Raw genomic sequence first — 19,495 nt, 5'->3', positions numbered from 1 at the left:
CCCAGAACAGCCCTTCTTGTGCTCATACTTTTATTGTAACCAGTTCTGTTCTGGAAGGCTATGGTCCACTGCAAACTGCGTGTATTGCGTTACCCTTCTCAGTATTTAGGTCTGCCATTTCAGTCATTTATTGCATGTGTATTCAGGTATCAGTGTCTAAAGGTATTATGTCGCCTCCTAGTGTTCGAGGATGGTACTTCTCATGTATATTCCTCTGTATATGCCTAATGGTGTGATGATGCAATGGCTGGATGTCACGTGACTGTGCCCTGCTTCCATGGTAACACCAATGGTCATCGAGCTTTTGGCTGGGGCTACCATGTGACTTCCTGTGCTACCTCAGTCTATTCCCTACCATCAAGGGGATAGGTTGTCTGTTAGTCCTCTCTCTCCCTGCAAAAGAGAGAGGCCTGCGTTGTGCTCTGCTGCTCCAGTCCACTGGCTGTGTCCCTGTTTCAAGTCTCAAGATTCTCATCTGGGTGTCGATTCTTCAGTCATTCTTCAGTTCCTCTCATCATCATCTTCTCAAATCATCAACAGCAAGTATTCCATTCAAGTCTCATTCAACCCAGCATCTCAACTTCAGTATCACTACTACTCCCATCATTCAGCACGCTACTCTCAAAGCCTATTGCAGCATCACCCATTACTCTGCTTTGTTCAAGATTGCCTTATTCCCGGTTGCATCCGGAGAGACTGTTACTACTAGTTACCACCGTTACAATAAATATACAACTACCGTTGTTTCTGAACCTTGGCATTGGTGTGTTCATTGGTGCCCTGACTAAGGACAACGAAGAATCGCACGCCCAGTATTCCCGCATGGTCAGGAGCCCGGCTTCCAGCTGTAGCACCCTCGTGCCTAAACCGTGACCACTACATCCTACAGCTGCCCTGATTCCTGCACCCTCACAACATCTGCACTGCGGAAGTGGCCCCCAGGGGCCAGGGCGCTGCATTCACACACAGCAGTACAGGACATGTAGTATCACACTATACTGTAGAGAGGAGATACTATATACAGAGCAGTACAGGACATGTAGTATCCCACTATACTGTAGAGAGGAGATACTGGATACACACAGCAGTACAGGACATTTAGTATCACACTATACTGTAGAGAGGATATACTAGACACACACAACAGTACAGGACATGTAGTATCACACTGTACTGTAGAGAGGAGATACCAGACACACACAACAGTACAGGACATGTATTACACTATACTGTAGGGAGGAGATATTAGACACAGCAGGACAGGACATGTAGTATTACACTGTACTGTAGGGAGGAGATACTAGACACACAGCAGTACAGGACATGTAGTATTACGCTACTGTAGAGTGGAGATATTAGACACACACAGCAGTACAGGACATGTAGTATCACACTATACTGTAGAATGGATATACTAGACACACAGCCGTACAGGACATGTAGTATTTCACTATACTGTGGGGAGGAGATACTAGACAACCAATAAGGGCAGGCAATTCACTAATACTGGGGTTTTACCAGTAAAATTGTGACTTTTACTGATCAGATCATCTAGTTATTCACATGTGTTGCAGATCTTGACTGTCTGTAGCAATTTATGTTGTGTCTGGTCTGGTGTTGCAATACTGCAGAATATGTTAACATGACTGATCAGCTCACTATAAATAAAGTTATATTAAATAGAATTAAACTAATAGCAGCTATATCAATGCAACAATGTATATTAGGTGCCATAGAAGGTCCTTTAGTGATTTAATTCAATTTGAAGAGAATCTGGTAACAGAGCACCACTTTCATAGCTGGAAAGCTATATGGCCATGCTTGCTTTTGGTCACTAGATGGCAGCATAGGACTGGCAGCAGCCACAGTAAACATCACTATGCCCACATGACTGACTATGAGCTCTACTTTATAACCTTTACTGCCTGATATCTATCAGGCATCACTGTAAATATAGGCATAGCAATAAGAATATTATTGGCATTAAGCAGATTGCTCACTGCTCTCTATGGGCCATGAGGAAAGTTAAAATACCTTACAACAAGATTCTGTGCTGTTTATGGTTTTATATCAGATTTTATGAGTAATAATTATTCTTCAAAGCAACATGGGGAGATGCTGGTTTTCCCACAGATATGATTTTTTCTGTAACTTTTCTTCTTATGATGTTCCCAGGCTGCTCCTAAACATGCTGATTCAGTCGTTTTTGGAAGTGTGGCTATAGGAAGTTACTAACAGGACTGTGCAGAGGGCATAGAGTGCCTTCATTTATTATTTTAGAGGGGCTTTAAATACTTCCAGGCCAGCCTTGCTGAAGTTGTGTCCTAGGCAGTTGCCTGATGTGCCAACCCCTTGTACCAGCCCTGGTCACTACCAGCTTCTGTGAGTGACGTCATCTCACCTACCTTGGGGTCTCGCCCTTGCGGCTCACAGGCTAGAAGCCTAAAGTCCTGAAGTGAGGGACAGACAGCAGCTCCTATCAGCGTGGGATTCCCGACTAGGTGAGTATTGTGTTTTATTTTATTTTGTATGAGGCACAGGAGGCACCATTACTATATGGAGGCACAGGGCTTTTATTACTATATGGGGGAGCACAAGGGGCATTATTTCTATATGAGGGGCAAAGGGGGTATTATTTCTATATGAGGGGCAAAGGGGGCATTATTTCTTCATGGGGAAGCACAGAGGGATGTTATTACTGAATGGAACCACAGGGGGCATTATTACTATTTAGAGTTACAGGGCGCATAATCACTGTATGGAGGCAGGGGGGGGCATTATTACCATATAGAGGTACAGGGGGCATTATCACTGTATGGAAGCACAGGGGGCATTATCACTGTATGGAGGCATGGGGGGCATTATTACTATTTAGAGTTACAGGGCACATTATCACTGTATGGAGGCATGGGGGGCATTATTACTATATTGAGGTACAGGGGGCATTATCACTGTATGTAGACATGGGGTATTATTACTGTATAGAGGTACAAGGGGGCTTTATTACTATATAGAGGTACAGGGGGGCTTTATTACTGTATAAAGGTACAGGGGGGGCATTTTTACTAAATAGAAGTACACTATCACTGTATTATCACTGTATGGAGGCAAATGATGCATTATTACTATATGGAGGCAAAGGGGGCATTTTTACTATATGGAGTCACAGGGGGCATTATTACTATTTAGAAGCACTGGCTTCATAATCACAGGGGGCATTGTTACTATATGGAGCTAGAGGGAGCATTATTTTACTATATGGTGATGCAGCGGTATTACTATATGGGGCATTATTAATAACAGGAGCCACAATTGGGGCATTATTAGTGAGTGGGGGCACAGTAGGAGCATTATTAGTGTATTTTACAGCAATGGGGCACCGTACTCTGTAGACATGGCTCACATTTGGGAGAAGCTTTCATCAGAAAGAGGAGAATAGGAAAGTGAACAACTCTGGGCAGAGAAGATGTAACATGTGAGTCACTGGATATAACTGTAATCCTTTATAAAGACTGCCGAGTTACTATATTATACTAGTATATACTGCTGTATACAACCAAAAGCAAAAGGGAAACTGTCAGGAGCCAAGCCGTGCGCCCAGTTCCTGCCTCTGCCGAGGTGTGCGGCTCGGCTGGGAGTAACGTGACGGCGTCCTTCGCAACAGGCAGGATCGGTTACTGGGGGCATGCCAACGACGTCCCTAGCAGCCGCCCTGCACGTCTGGTTATCGCCCCGTGCTCAGACGTCACTATGTTCTGCTGTTGAGCGGGACTGATTCCCGGGGGCCCGCTGATCGTGTTCCCGGCAACCAGCCTGCTGTGTTTATCTTTTTATCTTTTATCTTTTGTGTGTAGCCGCGGCGGGGCCCCTCACCACCCCCGGTCGATCGGTATCAGGTGTACCCTTGATGGTGACTGACAGCTGACCTAGTCAGTTAACTGTCAGACCTAGGTTCCTCTTTCCTATCTATTCCAGCTCCCGGTCTCAGTCCAGTGCCTGTGATAGCGCCTTGTGCCTTGAGCTAGCATTCTCCTGACCATTTGTTGTTTTGGCTCAGACTTTTTGGATTCCGTTCCCTGACTTTGCTTTCTGGATTCTGATTTTGTGCCTTCGCTGCCCGGCTGTTGCTGACTTAGTTTCCTGACCATTCCATATTGTGTTTGTTTGTCTTGTTTTGTTTGGTGTTGCACTTATTTCAGTGTAAGGTTTGTCAAGCAGTTGTCTGCAGTAATTCTTAGTACTGTTTGTGGCAAGTAGGTAGAAACAGCTGGGTCTAGGGCTGCACTTGTCTATGTGTCTTTCCAGTACCCTACCTTACAGAAACATTTAGGCCCCCTTCACACGTCCGGAAAAACCACCCGGATTTCCTATCAGGAAATCCGGACGGATTTCCGGACGCATAGACTTCATTGGACACGGACACCCTTCCGGAATTTTCCAGAAGGGTGTCCGTTCCGGAAAATAGGGCCGGATTTTTTAGAACCGGTCCTATTTTCATCCGGAAATCCGGACGCCCCCATAGGAGTCTATGGGAGCGCCCGGGCCCCGGACGCTTTCCTGATGCACATCAGGAAAGCGTCCGGAGTTCCACTCACCCGGACCACCTTCCGCCTCTGCCCCGGCCTCCTGCTGCCTCTTCGTCCACCGCCTTGTCTGCAGGTACCCCCCGAGGCCACTCGCGGCACCCCCGCCCCCCCCCCCCCCAGTGGCCACTCGTGGCACCCCCGCACCCCCTGTGGCCATCCAGGTTGCAGAAGTACAACTCCCATCATGTCCTGCTGACAAGTCATGATGGGAGTTGTACTTCTGCAGCCTGTGGCCATCCAGGTTCAGAAAGTACAACTCCCATCATGTCCTGCAACCTGGGTGACCACAGACTGCAGAAGTACAACTTCCATCATGACCTGTCAGCAAAGCATGATGGGAGTTGTAATTCTGCAAGCTGTGACCATCCAGTTTGCAGAAATACATGTCCTATTTTTCTTCTCATCAGGAAATCCTGAAAGTTTTTCCTGATGGTTTCCTGATGGTTTCCTGAAGGTAAAAACGGAGAAATCCTGATACTTTCCTGATGACATTTAAGGCCTCCTGATCAGGATTTCCTGACAGTAAAAACTGACGGACGTGTGAATGGGGCCTTATGTATGAACTGCACAACCACAATAATTTAAAAATTTCAATATACTTTATTAACAATTATACTTAGACAAAAAACCTCCAAACGCTTAAAAACACTTAAAACATATACCAACTCACAACTCACCCCTACTGGTACAAAGGGGAGAGAGTTTTGACCTATATACTACATGGAAAACCATGTGTTTGGCTGTGAGGTCACTTGGGTGTCACGTGTATGGTAATGCCAGTCTGTATAGCTTCAGCCATGTTTGCCTGTGTTTATTCACAAGCCCTTGCCAAGTAGAACAGGAGAGGTATGCAGCCTGGGAACAGGGTAGGGTAAGTACTAATGGTACTGTGTGTGCCTAAATGTAAGACCACCATATTTTGGAAGAATGGATATCACCTAAGAATAGATATCAATATATCTATAGACTTTATGTTTTATTGCAACCCTCAGTTTTATTCTGACAATGTTGCCCCCTCATTGTGTATCCTGATCTACTCTATATGCTACCAGATAAAGGATATCTGTTTGGTTACAGATTATCTTAAAGTGTCACTGTCGTGAAATTTTTTTTTGCAGAAATCAATAGTCCAGGCGATTTTAAGAAACTTTGTAATTGGGTTTATTATCAGAAAAATGCATTTTTATCATGAAAAAGCAGTTTGAAGCTCTCCCCCTGTCTTCATTGTTCTCCTATGGAGAGAGCTAAACAAAAGACCAAAACAGGACAACAAAGAGTTAATCTACAAATATGTCACCCGTTATCTTCTTGGACAGTCACCAGTGACCTGTCTGGGCTCAGATTACAGCTGTCACCCAGCTCCGTGCCTGTAATCCTCTGTTATCTGCTTTCTGCTGCCGGCTAACTCCCTCCTTCCTCCTCCCCCCTCCCCTCTCCCTAGAACAGACTGGGTACGACTCCTGCAACAAGTCACAATTTTCAGATTTTTCGGAGTGGATGAAAAAGAGGAAGGAGGGGGGGACCTGGGAAAAGGCTTTTTACATGCAGATAATGGCAGATTTGGCTAATAAACCCAATTACAAAGTTTCTTAAAATCGCCTGGACTATTGATTTCTGCAAAAAAAAAAAAATACGACAGTGACTCTTTAAATTCTGTGTACTTTGCAACTACGAGTTTGAATTATTTCTTGTATATTTTTTTTTTAAATATAATTTTAGGAATTCTATAGAATTTATGTGGTTATCATGCCAAAAAAAACAGGTCAGAGACAGGTTAGCGTTATATGCTTTAAATAAATGTATCAACACTGATCTCTTATAAATCAATACTTTTTTATAATTACTTTAGGGTGTTAGCCATGGTTTCATTTACAGTAGGCAGTTAGTCATTAAGGGTGGCAGCAAAAGGCACTGAAGTGCATTCTGGAAACATTAACATACAATGGCACAAGCATCTGCATACTGAGCTTCCATCTAGCACATCCTCTGCAGATTAATAGCTGGACTTTATTAATGTGACTCACTACTTTATATCTACATTATATCTTACTTTATACTACTTTAAATCTAATAACTCGGTGTAATAATAAGGTAAAAGGAAGCACAAAACCCCACACCTAGACTGTAATCCTAATCTAAATGTACATGTGACCGCAGTTAATCTCATAACACTACATATGGGTACAGGACACATGACTGCAATGCAAACCACACATATGTAGTTAAAGTGGTGCACCGGAAAAAATGTACTGAGTAATATACAGACCTGTATAACTTTCTGGGACCAGTTGATTAGAAAACTTTTCTGGTGACATTGACAGGGCCCCCATCTCCACAAATGTTTTGGTGCCACCTGCCACCTGCGGCCTGCCGACACTGCAATGACAGCAACCTTGGCCTCCATCATCTTCCATGGCCTGGCCCCACCACCACCCACTGCCTGGACGCCTGCGACATATGACATCACCAAGGCCAGCACTTGTTTGGATGCATGCGTATGGCTGCTGCAGAAGTGCCATGCTCCTGCCACGCCTCTGCAAGCAGGGGATTCTCCTCACATCATGCTCTGCAAATACAGTAGGTGAGTAATGTAACTGTTATTGTAATTGGTGTAGTTTTTATTGGTGTGTGGTGGTGGTGGTGGCAGCGCTGGCAGCAGTGGGGGAGGGGGAGCAGCAATACCATTCAGGGCTACCTTGTCAGAGTTACCTGTTAGGACTCTTAAGAGTGACTACCATTATAGGCCTCAGCTTCTCAGATGACAGGATCTGCGTAGTATAATTCATTTTAAGCATATCTGTCATCCCCTTCTTTATCCATCACACCATGATACTCCATATCCACACCTGGAAAAGCTGGGTTACCCCCAGGATCACCTACCCAGCTTTCCTAAACCCCGAATATCTTAATAATCCTCATGGGGATGTATCATCACAGTTTATCATTCAGGTCTCTAAGAAAGCTAAGTGACAAGTCACAGTGGCAGCCATATTGGTGGTTACCCAGTTTTAGGATTTTGATGGGAGAGGAGTATATGTATATTTATGGGACTCCTGACGCCAATCATTCACCTCCTCCATCCTCCCATCTCTCCCCGGACTCTGATCACCAGAATCCGCCACAGTTCCATAAGCTTCGATGCCACATGGATTGTGTTCATCTCCTAATTGAATAAATTTTGTCTCTGAAAGATTTGCTAGAGTTGGAGTGCCAAAGCTAAACTTTATTTGGGGGGGGGGGGGGGGGGGAGGGGGCACTCTTGAGGTCTTTGCACTGAGCCCACCAGTGTATTAAAATGGACCTGCCTGCATCCTTGAGCCTGTCTTTGCCTGTGACCTTGATGAAATGGCAGGTGAGGATGGACACATCTATATATGAAAGACAACACTGCACATATAGCCATTAAAACTGAAAAAGCCTTTTAAATCCTATGCTTCAGTGAAGATCTGTGACCTCTCCAGATGGGTTTGCTTTAATAAATTCTCCATTAAATAACCATTTTAGAACATGAATGTACAGCCACAGTGATGCTAGGGCCAAGAGAGGTGAGTTCACACTGGTATGTAACATTATTCCTACTACTGATCACCAGCAGAAACCCACTCAGCGTTTAAAGCCACGAGGGACACAGGAGTAAACCCACCAGTTATTTTGATCTGAACTACTGCAGTGTCCCAGCACGAAAGGTTCTTTCTCTCAATACTCATATATATATATATATATATATATATATATATATTTTTTTTTTTTTTTCTATAGTGCTTGAAAGGTTAGTGGCCACTGCAAAGGTTTGGTTTATGTCGCCCCAGTATTTATCCCTTGTATTCTCAGTCTTCTCTTATGTATATTGATTTTTATATGTTGGTCACATGGTGTGGAGATGCAAACAGCCTAATATCACGTGACTTCCCCGGCTGCCATAGCAACCCCGATAGCTGTCGAGCTTTTGGCTGGGGTCAGTCAGTTCTCCCTCTACCTTCAAGAGGGAAGGGTGTGTTACCTTGCTGCTCCTCAGGGAGAAGGCCGCTGCTCAGTATTCTTCAGTTCATTATCTCCAAAACGTATGCCGGTCCAGTCCAGACCTGGCTTATTCTCAAGATTCTCGTCTGTTCTCAAGATCTGGGTACATCTCCTCAGTCTCATTGCTAACAGCAAGTATCCTCCTCATTATTGCTATACCCAGCATCATTCTCAAGGAAACTACTACTCCGATCCTCCGTAAAGATCTCCCTAACTACAGCGTCACTATCATATTACGGCCTATTGCAGCACCACCCATCTGCTCTGTTGTATTTGACTCTGCCTATTCCTGGTTGCATCCAGAGACTCTTGCTACTAGCATTTGCCGTTTCAATAAACGCACAACTCCCGTTGTTTTTGAACCCTGGCATTGGTCTAGTTATTGGTGCCTTGACTAAGGGCAACAAAGAATCTGGGGTCCCGCAGGGTCAGGTTCCCGTGGATTGGCCACCTCCCCTCGTGCAATAACCGTGACCATAATATCTAGCAAGTGGCAACCCGGGTCCTACCTCCTACTACTACTACTATCCCCAGCGGGGTCACCCCATGAAAAGTGGCGTCACAAACAGGATCTATGTCTCCTGTGTGTCCCTCAAAGTTCTGATTCACCGAGGTTGGCTCATTCCTAGTGGGGAGGTATGCAGTGTCCCAGCACGAAAGGTTCTTTCTCTCAATACTCATATATATATTTTCTATAGTGGTGGAAAGGTTAGTGGCCACTGCAAAGGTTTGGTTTATGTCGCCCCAGTATTCATCCCTTGTATTCTCAGTATTGTCTTATGTATATTGATTTTTATATGTTGGTCACATGGTGTGGTGATGCAAACGGCCTAGTATCACGTGACTTCCCCGGCTGCCAGAGCAACCCCAATAGCTGTCAAAGTGACTGTTGCTACTAGCATTTGCCGTTTCAATAAACGCACAACTCCCGTTGTTGAACCCTGGCATTGGTCTAGTTATTGGTGCCTTGACTAAGGGCAACGAAGAATCTGGGGTCCCGCAGGGGCAGGTTCCGGTGGATTGGCCACCTCCCCTCGTGCCATAACCGTGACCATAACATCTGGCAAGTGGCAACCCGGGTCCTACCTCCTCCTACTACTACTATCCCCAGCGGGGTAACACCACTACCAGGTATATTGACATTAACCCCATTACTGTTCTTCTACCAAGAATTCTGACCAGATAGGCTAGTGAAACAACAAAGATCTCCTATTCCTTATTAGAAGATTTCACCCATTCATAGATAGAAAACATACATGTCTATCTTAGGCACCAATATCAAATCCACGTCTAGATCCTTGTAACAAAAAGTACATGAAGGGATCTGAATAAGAATGTATTAGAGAAATGTTAAAGGGAAAAAAAAAAATAAAAAAATATATATATATGTATATATATATATATATATATATATATATCTATCTATCTTCTGGAAACAACAGGTTATATACCAATAAAAGTCATTACTGCTTAACAATCAACATAGGGCAAAGCCTGCTGTATAATATCAATGTGTTGTTAAATATCATTACTGTCAACCGGGGGCCTCTATCTTGAAGGTGATAGGGTGAACTACTGTGTATGGTTAAGTTGACTCCACAATGAGAACATTGCACACAGTGTAGCGGCTTGAGTTGCTCCCGTTTTATGTTGTCATAGAAACATAATCCAGAATGATGAAAAAATGATTAAAATACTTTTACTTGTAGGTCACAGTAAATGATTTCATTAAACATATAATTGCCAAAGAGTCATTTATATTTATTTTAACACCTACTATGCCTAATAGCAACATTGGTTCATTTCAATGCAATGTTCTCACATAAAGCATGTAGCAGTATATTCCATGGTGTATAGCTACTGTACAAGCCTTTTGGGATCCAAACCCTGCAGATGAAAGTTTATACATTGATTTTGTGGTGTTTTTTGGTGTTTGTAACATTTTTAACCATACGAAGCATGCTGACAGTAAAGTGGTTTCCAGTTGTTTTTCTCTATAGGCTTCTCAATAGAATGTGTCTTAACTAAAGGGAATCTGTCATTTTTTTAATTTTAGTTTTATTAACTTGATGTAAGTACAGCAGGAAATGTTTACTTCAGCTGAGATAAATGAGTGTCATGCGGCGTTTACACGAATCGTACGATTAACAATCTCAGAGTAACGTTTTTTTTCCCATAACGATCAGCGTTTAGACGGAACAATACATCGTACGGAAAATTTGTTTTGCGATTGTTTTGCGATCGCTTAAGCCTATCTTACACATTGGTTAAATCGGCGAACGACTGTTTACACGGAACGATCTGCAAATTTTTTTGCGAATGATGAACGACGATTTGAGAACATGTTGTAAGATCAAAATGAACGATTTCTCGTTCGTCGTTTGATCGTTCGCTGCGTTTACACGTACGATTACCATTCGCATTCGATCGTTATCGCACAAATTCGCACGATAATCGTTACGTGTAAACGCAGCATCATTCAAGACTATGAGGGTGTGTTCACACTGAGGAAAAGAGGTGGAAATTCCAAGTGAAATCCCCGCCTCGGACTCTACATGTCCATGCCAAGCGGAGTTCGAGGCAGGGATTTCACCGTCTAAGGATCAGTGTGTAAGGGAACCCATGCCTGGATAAAAGAGAGGGACAGACAGGCAGTGTGATCCCTTGTGCTAGGCCCCCAAGACTGTCCTTGCCAGCCCGATCCTAATCAGGTCGGCAACAATTGGGCGAAGTTCCCTTTACTAGGCAAGTGAAATACAGAACAAGGCAAGACAGACAAACATAGTGAAGAATAGTCAGGCAGATACAGGTCAAAACGGAGGTAGCAAAATGGTACAAGAACAGCAGGCAAAGTGAGGTCAGAAGAACAGGCATAGAGGTCCGAATTCCAAGCAATCCAATATGAAATGCCAGCTCAAGCTATAGGAGACTATCACATGCGATGTCCAAAAGCACAAGTAGACTTCTTATGAGATGTATGAGTCCTGTTCCAGAGCATGATTGGACTGGCCTTCTGACACCCAGACCACACAGAATACAGACTGGCAGGGAAGGAAGATGAGTGGTGAAGGCAAGTGTAAAGGGCCTTATTACATGGGACGATTATCATTAGTTCGTATTTGAACAATAATCGTTACGTGTAATAGCAGGCAAGGATTAAATGACCAGCGAGAAATCATTGATCGTTCGATAGAATCTGGTCCTATTTTTATTGTTAGTCGTTATCAAATTATTCAAACATCCTTCGGTGTAATAACGTGTCGTTTGCTCGTTTCCCTAGTCTATCAGCCAAGAAAGGACGAGCGCAAGAACGACCGTAAGTAATGATCATCTTCCTGCGTAATAGGGTGAACGATTAAGATAGTTTGTCATAGCGGTTGTTTAAGATCGTTTAGCGCCAAAAAATCATCCTGTGTAATACCACCCTAAACCATCTGCATCCCAGCACTAGGGCTAGCAAAAGAAACCAGACGTTGTGGTAAAAAAACTGTTGATCACCACACAGTGAATACTAGAATCAGACACAGTTCAGACTAGTACAAGGAAAACACACAACTAAATCATGACCAGAAGCATAGTCTCATCGGGAAATGTGACAGCTGTAACATTACATGATATATTTTATGTGAATAGGAGCAAAGAAAAAAATACAAAACAAAAACTAATTTTCTGATGGCAGAACTCAAATGCATGTAAAAAAAAGAACTAAAAAACTATTTAACTATAGGCAAAAAAAAGACAGGGTTGACAACACTGCTTCAGCAGTTTCTTTTATGCATCAGACCAGTAGAAATAAAGAGCGGGAGATCATTTACATGATCATTGTATACATAAACAATCACTTCATGCAGAGAGACATATTTAGCTACAAGCCATGTGGAGGAAATAAAGCAGCTTATGACTTTCAGATAAATTATTTAGCTTCAGTTAAAGCTCAGTAGTTAGCGCAATAAAAATATAATGTATTCTGTAGAAGATCTTTATGGATGTTTATACTTTTCACTGACATAGTTTCCCTTTAACCCTTTGAGGACCAGGCCCAAAATGACCCAGTGGACCGCGCAAATTTTGATCTTAGTGTTTTCGTTTTTCCCTCCTCCCCTTCTAAGAGCTCTAGCACTCTCAGTTTTCTATCTACAAGCCATGTAAGTGCTTGTTTTTTACAGGAATAGTTGTAGTGTGTAATGGCGTCATTCATTTTACCATAACATGTACGATGGAATTCCAAATATATTATTTATGAAGATATAAATAGGTGAAATCGTAAGAAAGAATGCAATATGGTAACGTTTGGGGGGTTCCTGTGTCTACGTAATGCACTATATGGTAACAGCGACATGACACTATTATTCAATAGGTCAGTCCGAACACAACCATATGCAGGTTACACAGATTCTCTAATGTTATATATATTTTTTTTTATGAAATCCTTTTTTTTGCCAATTAAATATTAATAAAATGGGCTTATTGTGACGCTTATAACGGTTTTATTTTTTCACCTACGGGGCTGTATATGGTGTCATTTTTTCCGCCATGATCTCTAGTTTTTATTAATACCATATTTGTGAAGATCGGATGTTTTGATCACTTTTTATTGATTTTTTTTAATATATAATGTAACATAAAATCGGTAATCTGCGCACTTTTTCCCCTCTTTTCGTGTACGCCGTTTACCGGTCACAATGACGCTTGTTATATTTTAATAGATCGGACAATTCCGCACGCTACGGTATATTATATGTTTATCTATTTATTCATTTTTATATGTTTTATTTATATAATGGGAAAGGGGGGTGATTTAGACTTTTATTGGGGGAGGGGCTTTGGGGTAGTGTGTTAGTGTTTTGAACTTTTTTTTTTTACACTTTTGAAGTCCCTTTGGGGGACTTGTACATACAATACTTAGATTTCTACACTGATGAATGCTATGCCATAGGCATAGCATTGATCAGTGTTATCGGCGATCTGCTCATTGAGCCTGCCTGTGCAGGCTCAGTGTAGCAGATCGCCGATCGGACCGCACGGAGGCAGGTGAGAGACCTCCGGCAGTCCGTTTCAACGATCGGGACCCCCGCCGTCACACTGCGGGGGTCCCGATCGGTAAGTGACAGGGGACTCCCCCTGTCACTTACACTTAAACGCCGCGGTCGCGCCGTGATCGCAGCGTTTAAGGGGTTAATGACACGCGGCAGCGCGATCGCTGCAGCGTGTCATTGCCGGTGAGGTCCCGGCTGCTGATTGCAGCTGGCCCCCACCTGCTATGAAGCGCGCTCCGCTCCGGAGCACGCTTCATAGCGGGAGAAACACCCAGGACGTAAGGTTACGTCATGGGTCATCTGGGGACAGACTTCCATGACGTAACCCTACGTCCAGGGTCGTCTAAGGGTTAAAGTGACTCTGTACCCACAATCTAACCCCCCCCCCCAAACCGCTTGTACCTTCGGATAGCTGCTTTTAATCCAAGATCTGTCCTGGGGTCCGTTCGGCAGGTGATGCAGTTATTGTCATAAAAACAACTTTTAATCCGGCAGCGCTGTGTCTAACGGTCGGGGCTTACATTTGTATATGCATTAGGCTGCCACCACCTCTTTGTCCTTCCTCCTCGCCCTCCTCATCATTAGGAATGCTCCAGGCAGATTGCTTCCTGTGTACATAATGAACATGGGCTGGATCGTTAATACACCTGTGCAAAGCTCAAACAGCAGTAAATGTTCCTCGATCATTCCTAATGATGAGGAGGGTGGGGAGGAAGGACGGAGAGGTGGTGCCAGCCTAATGCATTTACAAATGTAAGCCCCGGCCGTTAGACATAGCGCTGTGGGATTAGAAGTTATTTTTATGACAATAACTGCATCCCCTGCCAAAAGGACACCGGAACAGATCTTGGATTAAAAGCAGCTATCTGAAGGTACAAGTGGTTTGGGGGGGACAGATTGTGGGTATAGAGTCGCTTTAACAAAAGTACAGAACCTAAAAAGAAAACTAAATAATTTGCTAAACTGTGGTACCTTGGTTTAAGAGTAACTTGGATTTTGCAAGAAGAGCTCAGTGTTTTTCAAAATTGTAACTTGGTTTAAGAGCATCGCCTTGGTTTAAGAGCTCCCTGAACAGACACTGTCTTATAAGCCTCACCCCCCTCTACCAAATCCATTACTCCACTTTTTCAGCAGTTCTTCATGAGTACCACATTAAAACCTAGAGGACTTTCTATAGCATATCAGGCACTGCAATCACATCCCCCTGCTATTCCCTATTATAAAAAATGGGAGAGGGATCACAACATAAACATATCCCCAGAACAATGGAAGGAGATCTATGGATCGGTCCCAAAAATTTCCCGATGCATTATCTAGAATCCTCCCGAAAACTACTCTACCGATGATACATGACGCCTGACTGTTTATCAAAATTTTTCCCAGATTCATCCCCAACCTGTTGGAGATGCAAAAGAGACGTAGGAACGTTACTACACATCTGGTGGACCTGTCCTCGGGTCATTCCACTATGGCAACAAATACATTCTCTCTTAGAACGCATTCTGCATATGAAGGTCGCTTGGACCTCGGGACTGGCCCTTTTGGGACTTAGACTGGAAGACTGGCCTATTTCAGACAGAACTGTTGCTTTACACATCCTATTGGTTTCACATAAAGAGAAAAGGAATCCACCTTAAAAGATCCCAAAGAAATGTTTTGCTGGACAATAAATAATATATCACAATAAATCTTTATTATTACATGATTAAAAAATACATAAAAAAATGGAAACAAAGAAACAGTACCATACACAAAAAATGGGGAGAGGGGACATGAGTCAAAATAAATAACATGTATTTACAAATCAATTACATAGTAGTATATTGCACATATTAATAATAAATATATAAATATATATGTATATGTGTGTCAAAGCAAGCAGATACCAGTAGGTGACAGATGAAACCAAGTATAATTTAAATATATAAAGTTCTGTGCTACAAAGCAATAAAACTAATGTGGATAAGATCCAAAGTGTAATATTAATGTGCTAACAATTATATAATATCAGACCAAAAAGGTTCAAGCCAAAAATAAACAAGTTTAGGACGGACGATTTGGGGCGTTTTTTTGGTTGATATTTAATCCTATTGGTTTCACGCAACAGCATTCCTAAAAAATGGAAAAGCACTGATATGCCTAGCATAGAGGAAATATTAGCAACAGTCCATTATAACTATCAGATGGAGTTAGCTATTGCACACTGTCTAAACTCTTTTGCACAAATAGATGATAGATGGGTAAAATGGAGAGACTACAACTCATCTCACAACTCCTCACATTGCCAAATACCTGAGGCCCCGCCTGATCCACTGTGAAGTGAAACTCTGAATTTAACGACCTCAGTATGAAGTTCGGAGATCGACGCCTATAGTCCTTCCTTAGGGACCCCACTCTGATCCAACGTCACTCATACTCATACTTACTCATACTTGTACATACTCGTTCTTAGTTCTATATGATAGTACCGTATATTACTTAGCGTGTACTGCAGGATATATTGTACTGTATTGTATTGTATTGTATTGCAAGCCTTGTTTGCCTTTGGTTTGTAGTTCTTGACTGTATGTCCCTGTAACAACTCACACTTTGTTCCGCATAGTTTGGTAACAAAAATTACCTGTTTCTTTATATGTAATTTGTAAAATTTTATAAAACATTTATCATAAAAAAGAGCTCCCTGTACTGGGTGGGAGGGGGAGTGCAGGAGGGGCATGGTCTGCATAGCGGGGTCTACAGCCCTGTACTCTGACCCAGGAAGTCTCCCTCACCTTCCTAATCTTGGCAGATCCACTTCAGGCTGGGGCTTACTGTACATCAGGGGACATAGCTGTAACCTCTCTCTCCCCAGACAGAGAGTGCTGCATTTATTTATGTGCCCACATATGCCCTGCTCATTCCTTTATGCTCCCTGCTGTCTCTATCAGCCCTTGTGCCCTTATCCTCTCCATTCCTGCTAATATGTGCCTGCACTCACACTCAGCTATACACACTGCAGGTATAGTAAGCCTGCATTCACACTGCTGTATAGAAAAGTCTCTGTCACTGTCCTCCTGCACAGCTCTGTGATTCTCACTTCCTGATTAGCCCATGCTAATTACACCCCTTCCCCATTGCTATCATGTGACCACATTCTATTCTATATGCATCTCCATTATGTATCTACAAACTGCTGCTGTTTTATAGGTTTATGCACTTACTATACATTATACTACACATGCTGATTGCTATGCTGTACAGTAACTTATAATATGACATATTCAGCTGTTTCTCATTGTTTGTTTCATCTGTTGTACATGTTATTCAAAATAAAAAATTATTATTTTTGGGGTGTGGAACCAATTGTCTGCATTTCAATGATTTCTTAAGGGAAAATTTGCTTTGGTTTAAGAGTGGATTTGGATTACAAGTACGATCCCGGGACGAATTATGCTTGTAATCCAAGGCACCACTGTATACTCTTTAAAAAAACACAGACAATAGATATAATAACCCAATATAATAAGTTATTTAAAATAGATGTATGTCTAAAGGTATCAAGGGGCTACAATACATGGATCTACTTAATACCTGACGCAGAGAGGTGGTCACATATGTCCCCTACACACCAGCTAGTCAAGCCTATTTAAAAAAAAAACAACAATTTCCTTGGACGGAAGTATTTCCCAACATAAAGCTAAATGTCTGTTGATTTTTACAAAATAAGAAATATACTGAAAAAAAACAGTTTTAACTTGATCTGAAGACGAGAAATTCACCCTGTAAAGTGCAATATTAATCTGTCATAACAATAATGATATCACAGAGATGAGACCATTGTACACAAACAATCCCATAAATTCCGGGAAATGAAGTCAGGTGCTAACAAAAATAAAATCTGGAGAATCAGCGACAGCATGACAGCAAATGTCTCTGTATATTTCCCTCTATTTGGCTTCAGGAACACACACACATATATCTTCTTTATGTTTCTGCTAATGCAATTCTTCAAGCAAGCATGAATCTCTTACTTTTCTACAATTTCATTAAGTCTCAATGGAATGTGACCATTGAATAATGACACGTAGGGGAACTATTAGACTGAGAGTTAATGGGCTGAGCGAAATTCTAGCACACAAACAGAATTGTAAAAGGAGGGTGTGGTAAATAAATCTCCTTATGCCCATAGTATGCGTAATAAAATACTCAATTAACTGTTTAAAATTCTCTTCCTTTACTTTTCTGTGGGAATTGCTGCATGAAAGTATTAGTCATTGGAATGCTCAGGAATATTTTTGTGCAATATTTTGTGACTAAGGCTATGTTCACACAACGTAAAACTACGGCCGTAGTTCTCGCCGCAGAACTATGGCTGTAGTTTTGTGGTGTGGAACAATGCCTTATTTGCAATGGGATCCCGCCTGGAGCGTACACACATCGTATACACTCCGTCCGGGATCCCATACGCCGCCGGAAAAAACTGACAGGTCAGTTTTCTGCAGCCGGAATTAAGTGAATTCCGGCCGCAGAAAGACCTGTCAGTGCACACAGTGAAGCGAGCGGCTCCGGCTGCTCGCTTCACTGTGGGTTATGGGAAGCTCTAAAGCGGGCGCACGCTGATGCGCCCGCATTAGAGCTCCGCGGCCGGAAAGATCATCCAGCCGGTACTTAAATATGATCATCCGGCCAGAGACCCGCCGTTCCGTGACCCGCCCGGGGTCACGGAACGGCCGGTCTCATACCAAGTGTGCACATAGCCTGAAGGTGTATGAAGTCTTCACAATACTGGTCCGAACAGCCAGATAACATATTAGATGGTGAAAAACTCAGTTATTCACCTGTGACTGATACTAGGCGCCATGCAGTGGCGGATTATAATATGGGCGGTTTGGGCGGCCGCCCGGGGCTCGAGGCTCCAGGGGTCCCACGCCACGCCGCCCACATTATAGTCCGCCACTGTGAACTGTCCCCCGGCTGATGTGCGGCTGCCGAGGGTGTCCCGTCCTATCCCCGGCAGCGCGCGCATCAGAAAGCTCCCCGTGCGCCTGTGGCTGTGACTTCCGGCGCATGGGGAGCTCTCTGATGCGCGCGCTGCCGGGGATAGGACGGGACACCCTCGGCAGCCGCACATCAGCCAGAGGCTGCAGAGGGAGAGAGGCTCGACGGGGGAACGGACGGCAGGTGAGTTGTGTTGTTTTTTGTTTTTTTTTGTGTTATCTGCTTGGGGGGAAGGGGGACCATCTATAAGGGGGGAGAGGGGGGACCATCTATAAGGGGGGAGAGGGGGGACCATCTATAAGGGTGGGAGGGGGGGGACCATCTATAAGGGTGGGAGGGGGGGGACCATCTATAAGGGGGGGGGGAGAGGGGGGACCAGCTATAAGGGGGGGAAGAGGGGGGACCAGCTATAAGGGGGGGAAAGTGGGACCATCTATAAGGGGGGAGAGGGGGGACCATCTATAAGGGGGGGGGAAGAGGGGGGACCAGCTATAAGGGGGGGAAAGGGGGACCAGCTATAAGGGGGGGAAAGGGGGACCAGCTATAAGGGGGGGCGAGAGGGGGACCATCTATAGGGGGGAAAAGGGGGACCAGCTATAAGGGGGACCATCTATAAGGGGTGCGGGGGGGAGAGGGGGGGACCATCTATAAGGGGGGGGGGAGAGGGGGGACCAGCTATAAGGTGGAGGGGGGGAGGGGGACCAGCTATAAGGTGGGGAAAGGGGGACCAGCTATAAGGGGGGGGGGGGGGAAGGGGGACCAGCTATAAGGGGGGGGGAGGGGGACCAGCTATAAGGGGGGGAAAGGGGGACCAGCTATAAGGGGGGGAAGGGGGACCATCTATAAGGGGGGGAAAGGGGGACCATCTATAAGGGG

This window comes from Dendropsophus ebraccatus, chromosome 1 (genome assembly GCF_027789765.1).
Source record: "Dendropsophus ebraccatus isolate aDenEbr1 chromosome 1, aDenEbr1.pat, whole genome shotgun sequence".
In the NCBI taxonomy this organism is placed as follows: Eukaryota; Metazoa; Chordata; class Amphibia; order Anura; family Hylidae; genus Dendropsophus; species Dendropsophus ebraccatus.
Note: the sequence above shows the minus strand (reverse complement) of the source record.